The sequence below is a fragment of the Panthera leo genome, chromosome D4 (assembly GCF_018350215.1).
Source record: "Panthera leo isolate Ple1 chromosome D4, P.leo_Ple1_pat1.1, whole genome shotgun sequence".
NCBI lineage: Eukaryota > Metazoa > Chordata > Mammalia > Carnivora > Felidae > Panthera > Panthera leo.
The window spans coordinates 27,557,205-27,570,436 of NC_056691.1; positions in this window are offsets into that span (position 1 = coordinate 27,557,205).

Consider the following 13,232-nt stretch of genomic DNA (forward strand, 5'->3'; position numbering starts at 1 on the left):
GGGAGTGAGCGAGCAAGGGAGAAGCAGGCTCCACACTGTCAGTGTAGAACCCAATGTGGGGCTTGAACTCACGAACCGTGAAATCATGACCTGAGCCCAAACCAAAAGTCAGACACTTAACCGACTGAGCCACCCAGGAGCTCCTCACAGTCTCTTAAAAAGAATTACTGATATCTGAAGTCTTCTGCAAATGGCCATTGGTATGACTTTGACCCCTGGTGGACGAGAAACATGGATATTTTGTGTAAGTTTGCAGTTCATCAATTTGGTTTTTGAGCTTATTGCTGCAGAAAGCATTACTGAAAAAGAAAAACGTATTGCCAGATATTACAGTGCACACGCCGTTGAAGATGGGACTCATACAATAAATGATACAACTGTAGCAAGAACGGGGGAGCTTTCTCTACCTCCTTCTGCAGGAGGACTGCTCAGAAGCCAGTGCTTGCACACTCCTCCATGCCAAGTGTAGAACTTCCTGCCTTTATTTCTATTCTGTGGACCTGGTAGCCTTGTGCATCCTGGAGGCCGGGACACAAACCAAGGTACAACTGGCCAAGTGTTCGTAGGGGAGCCAGCACGGAGACCTCTGCCATCAATACCCAGTAACTGGGAAGTTAGCCGCTTGAGCACACTTTGTTTTATCAGGAACACCCTGCATCTGTGCTTGACATGGAGGTGTTGGTAGGTTGCTTCTAGAAAGGGTCAGAAAAAGAGAGCGATTTCTATGGGGGATCTTTCAGATTTGATTGCACATTATAGTGAGAACTCTCTTCATTGTACCTGAGCCTCAATGGTTACCAGACAGACCAGCCCATGGCAAAAGCTGGGAGAAGAAAATGGAGGCCAATCACAAATACCCTAGATAAGTTTTTGTTTCTGCTACTAATAATACTGGGTTAAAATGTTTAAATCTGGGACAAATGTCAAATGAAACAGAATGCCAGGACAGGGGCACCTGGGTGGCTCAGTCGGTTAAGCATCCAACTTTTGGGTTGAGCTCAGGTCATGATGTCAAGGTTCATGGTTCGAGCCCCATGTCAGGCTCTGCACTGGCAGGGTGGAGAGTGCTTGGGATTCACTCTCCGTCTCTCTCTGCCCCTTCCCTGCTCATGTGTTCTGTCTCTGTGTCTCTCAAAATAAATAAGTAAATATTTAAAAACAATAACAAACAAACAAAAAACTCCAGGATTCCGGGACAAAAAGGATAAATGAGGATGTCCCTAGGCTAAGTGGGACATAGGATGAACCTAGCTAGGTGGCAGGGCTTTCTGAGCAGGTGGTCAGCAGAGACCTAAAGAGAAGGTGCTGGTGCACAGTGATGCCAGGGAGAAGGGAACATTAAGTGCAAACATCCTCAGTGAGAAGGACTGAAGTGTGTGGCTGGGGCAGAGAAAATGGGGAGAGGGTCATGGGTAGGAAATGAGCGTGGAGAGACAGGCACCATCAGATAATGCAGGATCTAGGAGACCATGAGAGGAGATTGGATTTTTAGTCTGAGTGGAAAGCCACTGCAGGGGAATGATACAATACACTTCAGGATGATCACTCTGGTTATGTTATAGAGAATGGTAACCAGGTGGTGGCAAGGGCAAAAAGCAAGGAAGTCACTGCAGTATTTGAGGCAAAATCCGATGTGGCTAGGACCAGTACAATGGAGAGAGGGAGAAATGCTCAGATCTTGGATCTATTTTGAAGGTGGGTTTCAGAGAACTGGCTTGTGGATCAGATGCAGGTAGGAATAGAAAGCAGGTAGACTCCAAATATTTCCCTCCTGAGATTCTGGAACGGATGGTAGCACCACTTTCTGGGATGGGGAAACCGAGTTGGGAGAAGGATTTGTTAGCTAGTTTGTCGTTTTGTTTTGTGGGAGGAAGAAATCCAGGAAACGGTGTTAGAATCTGGACAATGACAGTGGACTCGGCAAATGGGGTGCTGGATAGAGAAGTGACAGGGCTCGCTTATGGATGTGATGTTGAGGAAAAGGTGGAGGGAGATGAGGACTTGAGAACAGCGTCCAGGGTCTGCTTGGACATGTGAGTGGATAAGTCACAGCATGAGAGCTTATGGTTTAAACTTCCAAATGTTTAAGTACTCCTTGGATAGCCAGGTGGCAAATATCTAGATGCTTTCTTTGCAAATGAAAATATCTGAAGTTTGAGGGAGATATATTGATTGACTGGAGAAATTTAAGGAGACCTGGGCCTATAGATGGCAGAAGGGATCATCTGAGAGTTTGCACTCTAAAATGGTGAGAAGGATTGAAACGCTGGGAGAAAGGATGGGGCCTGAGCTTCCAAGCCCTTGAGAGGTAATTTAAGGCCACCTCTGGCCTTATAAAGAGTAAGATGGAGAGAGGGATAGAGAGAGAGAGAGAGAGAGAGGTGAGTGGAGGGAAGGAGGAAGAGATAACTGAGAAAAATTGTGTTACATTAAGGCTGGCCTTCAAGCAGAGATGATGAATGACACTGATTTATCAGTACTTCTCAAAGTGTTCTTTGTCCTCCCCCAGAGCTCCCCCAGATTTGGAATCTTTTGGAGCGGGATAGGGAATAGGCAGTTTATATCACTGTTGGATACTAAACCTTGTAAATAGCAGTGCCAAAGTTAAGGATGTCAATGAAGGTCTCAGGTCCTGGGGCAAATTTATTGAGTTGTTCACGACTTACACATGCTGTGGGCTCGGTGCTGTTGACTCATGCATAGACCTGTTTTTAGATCAGGTCAGAAAAGTCCACATCTTAGTCCAGTGAGCCCTGAACTTGTCTAATCATGAGAATCATCTGGGACCCTTGTTAAAAACACACATTTCCCAGCCAATTCCCTAGAAATTCTGATTCAGTGATGTCTGGATCTGTGCATTTAACAAGTTGTTCCCAGGCGACACTCATAATCCAGCAAGGTTGGGAAACATTGCTTTAGTCAAAGTATTTTTTGTCTCATATGTGAAAATCTAGGAGCAGATCAGAAGCAAAGGGCAAACAAACCCCCAGCTGAAGAAGCAAAATAATACCCAAAGTCTTCCAGATGTTTCCCTGTTTATGAAGCGAATTCTGGTTTCATTAGCTGCCTTGCTTTCATTTATGCCTCTGGTTGAGCGAAGCATTGAGATAATAAAGTGCTATGCAGACACAATGATGAGAATTGTTACTTAAATTATCTGATAAATAAATGGACAGACAAAAAGAAGACACAAGAGCAGGAAGGGGAGGAAGGAAAGCAAGAAATTCTAAACTCATTTCATTAAAGAGTAAGTAGAAAGGATCTTGTGAGCTGAACATGATCCCAAAGTTTCTCTTCTCCCTACATTTCCTTCCTTATTCCCATTTGCCAAGCCATTTCTCAGCTTTCCTACAGATACATCATTTCCCTAATTTATAATCCCTCACCAAATCACACTGAAACAAAGAGATCTACTAACCTCCCTCAAATCTACACTGTTTTGCTCCAGCCTTCCTCCTCCCCCATGAATATGCATTTGGGAGCTGGTTGATGTACGCATCTCCAACCCATATACTCCTAGTTCAGGTAGCAAATGCTCAGCTAACAACAAGTTTGACTAGCAAGGGAAGCAGCTTTACCTGAGTTAATTTGGAGACGAAGCAGAAATTGTTTGAATGGCAAGGAATTTATCCAAAAATTCCTTCTACTTTTTTTAGCTGTGGAGTTCAGATGGTAAGAATTTGGAGGGCAAGGCTGGAGGGAGCAAGGGATTACCATAATTTATCATCAGTGGAGACTACAGTGACGTGATGTCAAGTGTTGCCCACAAGGTAAATACTTGAGAATGGAGTTGAATTTTTAAGTTGTCAAATATTTGAGAAAATACCAAAATGTTGTTATTTCTAACACATCCCATTTTTTTTTTTTCTAGTTGAGGCTGAAAACTACCCACTGGATTGTCTTAAACATGGATGTACACGGAAGGGAACCATAGATATTTGGCAAATTCTGGCTTCAGACACCCTCAACATCACACTTGCACCAACCACAACACAGAGAGACCCTGCGACCTCAATGTCAGCTCTGTTTGAAGAGCCCATTCAGTGGTCTTTCATGCAAGTGAATCATAGGCTTGAAATTCTGTTATGTTTCTCCTTCATCTTCTCCTTTAAAATATCTTTGTCCGAGGGCACCTGGGTGGCTCGGTCAGTTGAGCATCCGACTTCGGCTCAGGTCGTGATCTCACGGTTTGTGTGTTCGAGCCCTGCATCGGGCTCTGTGCTGATGGCTCAGGGCCTGGAGCCTGCTTCAGATTCCATGTGTCCTTCTTTCTCTGCTCCTTCCCTGCTCACACTCTGTCTCTCTCTCAAAAATAAATAAAGATGTAAAAAATTAAAAAATAAATAAATAAAAATTAAAAAATAAAATATCTTTGTCCATTCTCTTTTTCACATACCGTACTGCTTACCCATCCCCAGCTGTGATATACAATATCTTATATTTTTTAAGAAGCAAATAATTGATAAATTCTGTAACATGTATAATGGAATAATATTCGGTGAGAATGATAACGCAGATATTTATTTACTGACATGCAAATTATTGAATGCATATTATTTGAAAATAAACTGTTTTGAAACAATAATGGATTGATAGTTAACACACACATTCCTATTAAAGATTTTCAAATACATTTGCCTACTGTTAACATTTCACTTATCTAGGTGGTGAGACTGTGGACATTATACATTTACTCTCTCTTTCCTTTTTAAATTTATGATTCTGAATTTTCTATAATTGCTTACGAAGAAAAATAATGATTTGTATTTAAACGTTAAGAGAACCATTTACCGGAATAAATTTGTATACTGACACCTAGGAAAATAAGGAAAAGCTGATGAGGATGAGGTAGTGAACTTTCTCTGTCCCATCTTTGAATCACGGTATTACAGGAAAAATTTAAGAATGCTCAATCTTGATTATATTACTGCCTATACTTTGGGCTGGTCTTAAAGTGCAATTTTGTAAGACATAACCAAAGATGGACAGTATAAAGTTTTTTTCTGTATAGCTGTCTGCTCAGGAATGAGTAAGTCTATAATTGCTACCTGAACAGTGAAGGAAGAGGATAAAGAAACCTAACCCCTGGAGCTGTGATAATGATTAAATAAGAGAATATGTTACAAGGTGCTCTGTAAACAAATGTTAAATCAGGCTCTTTCCGTTGCTTACACCTGATGGAGAAGAAAGTAACACATTACATCAGTCCTGCACACTTATCTCAGGACCAAAAACAAAGCGTAAATTAGTGTCTTAATGTCTTAATGAGTCTTAAGAGAAAAGCAGTCCTAAGAAACAGAAAAGAGAATAGACAAACATACACAACATTCGCAGGGTAAAGAGAAAGCTCGGGTCAGAGGGAATTGGACGTAGACTCTAGCATCTCTCTCTCCAAACTCTTTGGGTTTTTTTCATAACTCCTCTTTTTAAGCTGACAAGATATTGAAGCATTTAAAGAAAATCATAGTCAAGATTTAAAGGGTAAAACAAAGCAAATGGAAGAACCCTATAGGAATAGGAATGGATATTCATACCTTTCTACCTGTCCATAAGCAGATGGATACGGAGACAGAGAGGGAGAACAGAGATGCCGAGATGAAGTGAGATTATGGATTCCTTTGGCTTCGTCTCCTTTGTAACTTCTAGATTATTGACGAATTTCCAAGATTTTAAAGAATGTTACTTTGAGCTACGACGATGAGAATTTTTAATTTGAGAAGAGAAATGTCATTATTTTGTATTTCGTTTCTTCATTAAAAATTGTGTTGGTCTCCTGAAACTTTTCCCCATGATGAGACAATGAACCTTGACATCAACCACTTGATGTCTGCTTCCAGTTTCCAGGGATCCTGTATACACGCCATTGTTGAAACGCTTCCATAATCTATGGGAAAACAAAAGAATATGGTTAAGTGCAGAATGATTGGCTGATGGAATGACTAAAGAAATTACTCGAGGTATTCTAAAGACATAAATTAATTTAGAGCCACTTCTCTTAAGAGTTAGGGATAGTAGGATATTACAGTATTTGTTTTTACATTAAATTCAGTTTCTACTTTACAAAGCATATGCAAAATCGTCGATCTAGTGCAGTTATTTTCTGCCATCACTTCAAGATTCTTTCTTCCTCCTTTTTGCACTTTTGGTCATTCCTGCTACTCTGATGGCAGCAGGAAGCCAGGGGGTTACAAGAACAGTATGTTCTGGAAAGGCAGCTTATGCTGAAGACAGAGTCAGCTGCTGGGGTGAAAGAAGGGGGTAAGGTGAACCCCTTAGTGTTCCCGTGGCAACGTTTCTATTATCCCATTTGCTCCTGATAATTTTTCCTCATTTTTGCCTTAATTTTTCATTTTCTTAATTTTTGCATCGCTGAATGGATCTCCGTAGTGTTTATTTCCAGATTCCTCACATCCCCGGGATTTAAGGTATGTGTTTTTGTAGTTACTGCATCTAAATATTTAAGCAATTCTAAAAGCACTTGTCCAATGAACTTCGGAACTTGTAATAGAGGTATCAATACATGATTTAATAAGGGAGGGAGAAATGTCTCAGGCACATTATTCCATACCATGAAAATTTCAGCAATTTACCCACTTCTTAAAAAAAAAAAAGAATCAATGATGTGTTACAGGTTCAACTGTGTCCCGCAGAGAGATATGTGAAAGTCCTAACTCCCAGGACTTCAGAACGTGAACTGCTTCAGAATGTGGAATTACACTACTGATATAATTACTTCAGGTAAAATGAAGTCATGAAAGTTGGGTGGGCCCCTAATCCAGTAGGACTGGTGGCCTTGTAAAAAGAACACCATGTGAAGACAGAGACACAGGGAGAAGACCATGTGACGACAGAGGCAGAGGTTGGCAGGTGTGGCTGCAAGCCCAGGAACACCAAGAAGTCAGAAGAGGAAGGAAGGGTTCCCCTACATATTGTAGAGGAAACATAGCTCAGACCTCCAGCCTCCAGAACTGTGAGACAATTGTTTCCTTTTTTTCCCAAGGTATTATTATGGTTTTTTAAAATGTTTATTTATTTTTGAGAGAGAGAGCGAGAGAGAGAGAGAAAGTGCAAGCAGGGGAGGGAGAAAAAGAGGGTGATGCAGAATCTGAAGCAGAATCTGAATCTGAGCTGTCAGCGCAGAACCTGACATGGGGCTTGAGCTCACCAGCCGTGAGATCATGACTGAGCCGAAGCCGAACGCCTAACCTACTGAGCCACCCATGCGCCCCTGTGTTGTTTTCAATGTAACATACAAGCAAAGGCAAAGAACAATTTGCTGTTTTAAACCTTCCTATTGTTTGTCTACCTGGCATCTTACCCCATGTCCCCTGTCTGGTCTGTCAGCCTTCTAGAACCCTTCCTGGCATTCAGTTTGTAGTGCGTTTAGCAAAATATAGCAGCAAGCAATGCGTCAAGCACACTCCTCTCATGGCACAACACGTGCTCTGAAGATTGGATAGCTGTCCCTTTGGGGCACAGAGAATGAGAACCAGAAGCAAAAGGCACACAGATGACACGTTTTGATTGTCCAGAGAAGAGTTTTGTAGTTTCCTCCTGGTATCAAATCAGTTTTTGAATCAACAGGAATTTCAAGACTCAGCTCAACGTTCACAGAATCAAGGAAGAGATGGTTAAGAGCATGATGTTTGGAAATGAGTTGTGAGTCCTGCATTCCTGTCTGGGTATGGGACATCAACCAAGTCACCCAACTTCCCTCCATCTGGTTCTGCCATGTGTAGATGGGGATGGACATTTCCCTGACTTAGGACCACCCTGATGATTCCATATGGTAATATTTACAAAGCGTTCATGAAGTGCCTGGCCCATGGAAAGCACGAGATCCAGGGGACCTGTTATTGCCTGCCATTCCTATTCTGTCAGTGGTGAGGCTGAGGCCCAGCCGACAGCCTAATCTTCTTGCCAACTGAAGAGAACCCAGTTTCTTTCTCTTTTTTCTTAAAAGTTTACTTATTTATTTGGGGGTGGGGGGCAAGCAGAGAGAGAGAGGGAGAGAGAATCCCAAGAAGGCTCTGCACTGTCAGCACAGAGCCCCATGTGGGGCTCGATCTCAACAACCGTGAGACCAGGATCTGAGCGGAAATCAAGAGTCAGACGCTCCACTGACTGAGTGGCCCCTCCAAGAGAATCCAATTTCTAATCGGTCAAGTAGAGTCTGTTCCCCCACAATGTGTTTGGTTTCGTAACGTGCGAAAGCTCACGAACAAAAGGCAGACAGGCAAATCTACCGGGGTGACAAAAAATTCACGTTTGCTCAGACACAGATGTTCCTGAACAAAGGGAGGCCAAAGAAAACCCCCCAAAAGATTAAAATGATAACCTTGCACAGGAAAGGAAAAGCTCTTAACTTGGCTATGGCACTCATGGAAGGAGCCTTTTCCGGCAATGCTTGAAGAAAATTAAAAACACGTTCCTGCCTTCAGGCTTTCCCAAGCTGTGGGCCCCCCGCTCTGTGCCGCTCTTGGCTCGAGATGGGTTGAAGTGACTCTTTCAGCCACCCTAGCAGTGGTCACTTCCACCGGCCTGGTCTCTGTCCCTGCAGCTATGATCAGATCCGATGGCTGCCACCTGTTCGCTCTGCTGGTTTTATCTTTAATATCTGCCACCAAGAAAGTCCATGACACCTTTACAGGTTCAAAGCATTGTTTTTGTTAGTGCTCTGGATACAGAAATGCACAGACACTGAGTGCTTTACCTCTACTCTCTTTCATAAGCCTGTTATTTTTAGGGCACAATTTTACCCAAGATGGAGGTTTTCAGGAACGCAAAATGTTGCTTATTTCAAAGGCACCTCAAGTGTGGTAGGGCCTAACAGGACACCCATCGAGGAATTTCTTACCAAACGCTCGTGGAAAATAACTCCGTCGTGAAACTATGAGGTCCAGCTGAAGATCTTCCATTCGGATCACTCGACAATGGTGGAGGCAAGTCGGAGAAGCAGGAAAGATTTCAGAGAAGTGACAGCAAGAAAGGAGAGGGAAAAGCAGAAAGTACATCCCAGACTGTCTCTTTCAAAAGTAACTGTAAATCCTGAACACATTTTATTCGGTTTTGCAATAGGACACCCCCAGGCATTCTTTCCAGTTGACTTTTTGTTTCGAGAGTTTGCGGGTTATTCACAAAGTACTGTGTGTGTGTGTGTGTGTGTGTGTGTGTGTGTGTGCGTGCGCATCCATAATAACCTTGGTTCAACTAAAAATAAGGTGGGGTCAGCAGTCTCCCCAGGCAGCCTGAGAGGCTGGAGTCACAGGTAGTCATTTAGAGCTGCTTCAAAGGAACCTGACCAGGTCATCGTCCTAGAGAATTATAGCCACTTCAGTGAAGATAAAGTGTAGGGCTTTTGTGGCCTTTGATATTCCTATTGTGTTAAACGGTTATTTTTGATCCAAAGTACATTCAGGATTTACAGTTACTGTTGTCAGAAACTTCCCCCCAAATCTTACCTATTAGAGGATCTGCAAAACGAAACAGAAAGAGATACATACAGCAGCGTGTCTGAGCTGTGGCCCCGGCTCTTTCATCTGTTTGGAATCTGCTTCCCACAGATACCTGCGTGGCTTGTCGGTGAGGGGCTTAGGGACTGCCTTTCCCCAAGTTTTCCCCATCCTCTTTCTCGATTTATTTTTCTTCAGAGCATTACCACTGCTTAACATGCTCTATGTTAACTGTGTGTGTTTATTGCCAGCAATTGATCCAGAAAAAAAATATTTACAAACTCTGAGGCTATCCAAATGGAACAGTACCATTTGCCTGTTTGGTTTGTTCCAGGTGGGAAGACACTGCCAGGAAAAAGAGGGACAGAGAGAGAAAAAAAAATGAGGGAGATAAAGAGGGAGAGCGTGAGGCTGGAGGGAGAGAGAGCAAAGGGGAGAGAGAGAGAGGAGGGAGAGAGAGGAGCAGAGGTTTTAAAAAAAGAGGTAGAGAAGAAACATAATTGGAGAAAATACTTTTATGTGCAAGCCTTGTTTGGGTCCTTCTCAATCACATCCTGGAGCCTACCCTGGACCCAAGGTTACATCATGAATATTCTTAGAAAAAAAAGGGCAGAAAACATTTCCTTAAAAGCCACTCTTTGCTTCTCAGGTTCTCAAAAGGTAGCACTTTTCCAGCTGTGGACACTTTAAAATATAATTAAGCCCAAGAGTTTATCATGGTGGGTGACTGGTGGGCCCTACAATGGGAAGTGCTCAGGCGGTGTGACTTTAGACAGAAAAAAAAAACCCACAGTTTTCATAGATCCACTGGGAACAACTTAGGTTAAGAGAGCATCTGAAGATTTGTCCTTGAAAACACACTTATAGGAAGAAATGAGCTTCTGATATACGCAGCAACGTGCATAAATCTCACGTGCATGAGGCCGGGTGAAAGAAGCCAAATACAAAAGGCTGTAGACTGTATGATCTCATCTACCTGAAATTTGGGCTACAGAGACAGAAGACAGACCAGTGATGACCAATGGCTGGGGGTTGGGGAGGGGGTGAGGACAAAGGAGCATAAGGAACCGTATGCTTTCGTCCGAACTCATCCAACAATACACTAGAAGACCGAATTTTATTAAATGGACATTATATCTCTACAAAGACCTTAAAAAAAGAATTAATAGCGGCAACAACAGAAACTAAATATACAAGAACCTGGTAGGAGTGGCAGCCTCTGGGGCGGTGGAGGGAGGAAAGGGGCGAATGAGGACTGTGAGGTTTATACCCTTCAGTGCTTCTTGGATTTTGCACCCTACGTATATTCTTCTCATTCCAAAAGACCAAAATTGAGGAGCCTGGGTGGCTCAGTCGGTTGAGCGTCCAGCTCTTGATTTCAGCTCGGTTCATGATCTCTTTGTCGTCGGATCAAGCCCCACATGGGGCTCCATGCTGAGCATGGAGTCTGCTTAAGATTCTCTCTCTCCCTCTCTCTGCCCCTCCCCCGCTCCCAGACACATTCTCTCTAAAATAATTAACTAATTAAAAAATTTAAAAATACCAAAATAACAACAAAAAAGTATACATGTAAACACTATGCACCATTGATTTGATTCTAAAAGCAAACATTTTGCAATTCAATACCTCTGAACTCAGAGTGCATCTGAATGCCATATCACAGGTTTTCATTTCTTAGTGGTACACAAAATGCCGATGTGTTATAAATGGTGTCCTAGGTCTAAAAAATAGACTGTTTTCCAGAACCGATTGGTTGTTCTCTATCAGAAGCTGAGTTGTTAGAACTCTAACAAGTCAGCTGGAAGATCATGGGAAGAAATTCAATTCAAAACGCCCCTAAAGAAATACTAATGCAAGATATTCACGGAAATAACAACAAGGAAAAAGTAGAGATAGGTTCTTCTCTTTAGTCTGGAAAAAAGATCTAGGTGCCCAACAATACAAGGGAGTCATGTGGTCTAACACCCCCAAAGTAGTGGGAATTGGACTTTCCTGTCATAGGAGAACAATATTCAGCCCAAATCCTTCATGGGTCAGAAGGGCAGTTTATGTGCAAGAAAATGCGGGAGAACAGACCAGGAAATAACTGGCATGAACCCAGAGTAAATTTACACTGGGACACGTCATTCTGATTTATCAATGGGAAGATTGGAATAAAGCAACTCTTCAAGAGATGCGAGGCCAAGATGCATCAAAGTCAGAAGCAAAGACCTTCCTGGGTTTTCATGCAGCTCTAGCTCTAGAGAAGTTTCTGGGTAAGTTCATGTCTGCCAGTACTTTGTCGTGAAAGACAGACTAGAATAGGAATTAATCACCAAATACGGTAAGTGGTGTGAGATGAGTGAGCTTGTGGTATTCAACAAGTGATAAGGAAGATAAGAGGAAGAGAGATGTCATGAAGGCAAAAGACAGCGTCTGTGATTAATGATAGAATGTAGGAAAGGTGAACTTTTGAGGTGCAATGTGAGTTTCATATGACAATGCTGTTTGAAAACCCTTTTGAGAACCGGGGAACTAAAAAAATTTTATTTTATTATTTATTAAAAAAGTTTTTTTTTAACGTTTATTTATTTTTGAGAAAGAGACATAGCGGGAACAGGGGAGGGACAGAGAGAAAGGGAGGCACAGAATCCTAAGAAAGCTCCAGGCTCCCAGCTGTCAGCACAGAGCCCGACATGGGGCTCAAACTCCCAAACCATGAGATCATGACCTGAACCGAAGTGGGTCGCTCAACCGACTGAGCCACCCAGGCGCCCCCAAACTAAAATTGGTTTTACCCAACATCTTCTGATGAGCAAATTCTTAAAATGTTGGAGTTCTTTGAAGTCAAGAGAAGGTGAGTGCTGATATTACCCAGACTAGTTGAAAGTTATGGCCCTCTTTTATCAGATGCCCGGGCTGTGGCTGTGAGATTCAAAACTCAGCAAACTTTGGACCCACTGGTACAAGTCCTCACTACCAGAAACTTGAAAACTCAATGGTAGATGTGGGAGGAACTAGGGATCAAGAATGAATTTGGTTAGCACCTGCCCTGGGAGTCGGTGCAGGCTTGGAAGCAGACGGATGCTGCCATTTGTGGGAGTGTGTTGGGTCTTACCCTACACTTGCTTCTGAGCTTAAAATTACGGCTTTGAATTCGTGAAAGCCCAAACAGAGAGAGCGAATCACCCTGGGTTCTTGATGACCTTGGGGGCGGAGGGGGTGGTGAATCAATCAGTATGTGGATTAATTTGGTGAGGTACCTCTAATCAATGCTGTTCTGCCACAGTCTAGTTAACATGTATCATTAACTCTAGTCAATCTGCTCCTGGATACCAGGCAGTGGCTTATGTTTGGTCTGAACCATAATGCAGGCTATCTGTGGCAGCATCCCATCTGCCAGCACCTTGGAGGGCAGGGATCTATGAACAGGGAGGTAGAGAATCTGAAGCAATTCCACCTGTCTTTGGGGGAGATCAGAGAAGGTCTCACTGAGATCTAACTTTTGAGCTGAAACTTGAAGAATAAGGTTCTGGGAGGTAGAATATATAGAAAACTTGATACTCTAAAGTATAGGCTTAGGAAACTATATTCTAAAACATGAATACGCAATTATGTCTATTAAATTTGAAGTGCACGGAGACATTGTGTGTGCACCTGTGTGCGTGTGCATGTGGGTGTAGGATGCAATTTGTTTAGAACATAACAATGGCAGAACGAAGGAGAGGGCAGTTGAGGAGACCTGGACGTTCTTAATGACCATGCAAAGATTGCAGCTTTTTTTTCCCCCTCTCCGATGCT